Source organism: Rousettus aegyptiacus, unplaced genomic scaffold (assembly GCF_014176215.1).
Source record: "Rousettus aegyptiacus isolate mRouAeg1 unplaced genomic scaffold, mRouAeg1.p scaffold_m13_p_5, whole genome shotgun sequence".
NCBI lineage: Eukaryota > Metazoa > Chordata > Mammalia > Chiroptera > Pteropodidae > Rousettus > Rousettus aegyptiacus.
In genome coordinates, this window is record NW_023416308.1 from 9,969,386 (window position 1) to 9,972,032 (window position 2,647).

Here is a 2,647-nt window from a genome sequence, read left to right on the forward strand (position 1 = left end):
TGGAGGGCTTGTCACAACAGAGAGGGCTGAGCCTACCCCCACAGTTTCAAATTAGATGGGTTTAGGGTGGGAGGAAGAATAATGAACACTTCTAACAAGTTCCCATGGGATGCTGCTGCTGGTGCCGGTCCAAGGACCACACTAGTGTAGAGGCTAAGAGCTTAGGCTATAGAATCACATTATCTTATTAAGATCCAGTTCTGCCCCCGATTTGTAGTCCAAACATGGGCAAGTTACTTAACGTGTCTATGTAACCGGGCCAATAGCTTCGGCTTATCACAACAATTGAGTGAGTATAATAAATGTAAAGCACTTAGAACAGTGTCTAGCCTATAGGAATTCTCTAGTGAAAATCAGCTATTATCATCCACTCATTGAACAATTACTGAGTGCTTCTTTTGAACCAGGCACTATTCCAGGCACCAGGAGTACAGTGGTGAATAAGTCAAAACCTAGTCTCTCAATTAGCTTCCAATCTACTGTGGAGGTACACAATAGATAACCTTGTAAATACATACTATAATGTCACACAGAAAAATTCTGCATTCCAAGCAAACTGAATAGCAGTTGCACATAGAGTTTTATGAGAATTTGGTCCAGTCTTGTGTGCATCTTCTAACTTAAGGAATTGGTAGCATCAAGTTTCTAATGCAAAGGCCCCAAGGCAATACAGCTCTTACCATAGTGACTGAATTAATTCCAGGTTATGGCATTTTAGTTAAGATGCTCCGATAGAAAAATACATACATACATATATATGTATATATAGATGTTTATGCTTATGTAGATTTTTAAATATATTTCTATATTCTATATTACTTAACAAACATGCTATTAATATATAATGTATTATATATTAATATATTAATGACATATATTAATAATTAATAAGTTGTATGTAATAACTATTTTGTATTTTAAATATATTTTTAATATTTTATATATTCACATTTATCTAATATATATATATATATATCATAGGAATTAGCTCACATGAATATGGAGGCCAAGAAGTCCCACAATCTGCTGTCTGCAAACTGAAGACTAAGGAAACCGGGTGGTGTAATTTAGTCTGAATCCAAAAGCCTGAGAACAAGAGCACAGGTGTCCAAGGGCAGGAGAAGATGGATGTCAGATGTCCTAGTTCAAAAAGAAAGCAAATTCAGCCTTATTCAGGCCCTCAATGAACTGGATGATGCCCACCTGTATTGGTGCAGGTGTTCTTCATAGCCTACCCAAATACCAATCTCTTTCAGAAACACCTTCACAGACACACCCCCAAAATAATGTTTTACCAGCTTTCTTAGCTCAGTCACGTTGACACATAAAATTAACCCTCACAGGCATAGTCACGCCAGCCAATTCTTTAGCTCTCATCTGAGAGGAAACATTCGGAACAAGAACAGACAGGTGGACAGCGTGCTAGAAGGGAAGGAAAGAGTAAGGTGACAACGTGCTGGAAGCTCACATGTGCTATTTCATTTAATCCTCACAGTCATTTTGAGGTAGATATTACTGGAAGAGGAGGGAAGCAACCTGCCCCAAGCTAAGTGGAAACAGTGCCGCGCTAATGATCGGAACAATTACTATTAGAGCTGGCCTGGGAGGAAGCAGAGAGTAGAGGAACTGTCACACCACAAGGCACACCTGACCCCCTTCTTCTGAATCCCCAGGCAGGGGCTAGCGTGAAGCCATAACTGCCATCATGTATGTGCCCACGGTCTTCCTAGTCCGTTCCTAAAACAGGTGACAGTGATGTAATAAGATGCAAGGAGTGGCTACTTCTGAATTAGAACACTCTGACCCGTGGCCAGCCGCATCTCCTCCCGGCATTGTCTTTCTCAACATGTAGAGCAAACAGAAATAACTTTATTGTGGATTTACTAGATACACATTGCTGGGAAATACAAACCAGCAAAGTAGAAGAAAATAAAAGTGGTCCATAATCCCCTCACCTCAGGAAAAAAAGCAGTGCAATTTTTGATCCCCATTCTCTGCAGTAACTTCGGATCATAGGGACCCTGTCCTCTATGCCTATTAACTATCCCTTTCCAGTTACACACATCAACCTAACTGGAAATTTATTTTTTTTTTGTTTTCACTCTGGACTTGTTTCTGGAGATTGGTTCTCTCAATTATGTTGGGCGAGGGACATGGATAAGGGAGAGATTGGAGCTGTATGTGTTTGGAGTTGTTTTTAAATTCGAAGTACTCACCTCCCAGCTCTGGGGCCAGAAGGTTTTTCGAGCCTTTTTTTCATCTGGTATCTGTATTCAAGTACTGGCCGTGTTATTTGGTTTTGTTTGTTTGGTTTTTTTTTTTTAAGTGCTGGCAGCCTTCTGCTCCTTTGAACGGCAAGTGTTTGAACTTTGGCAATGGCTGGAGTTGGCAACGAGACTTTAATTTGTAATGATGACTGGCGGTTGCAGGGGTGGCTCGGCCCCTCCCTGACCCTCCCTCCCCCCGCCTCTCACTAAGCTCGGGAAGCTTCTCTGCACCGGAGAGAGGGCAACGGGGACTAGAAACGGAGAACGGGAGAGAAGTCGGCGGCCCGCGCTTCCCGGTAACCAGGCAACCGGCGCCTTAGCAACAGAGAGGGGGCGGGACCGAGAAAGGAAATCGGAAGCAGCAGCTTAACCTCGCGAGA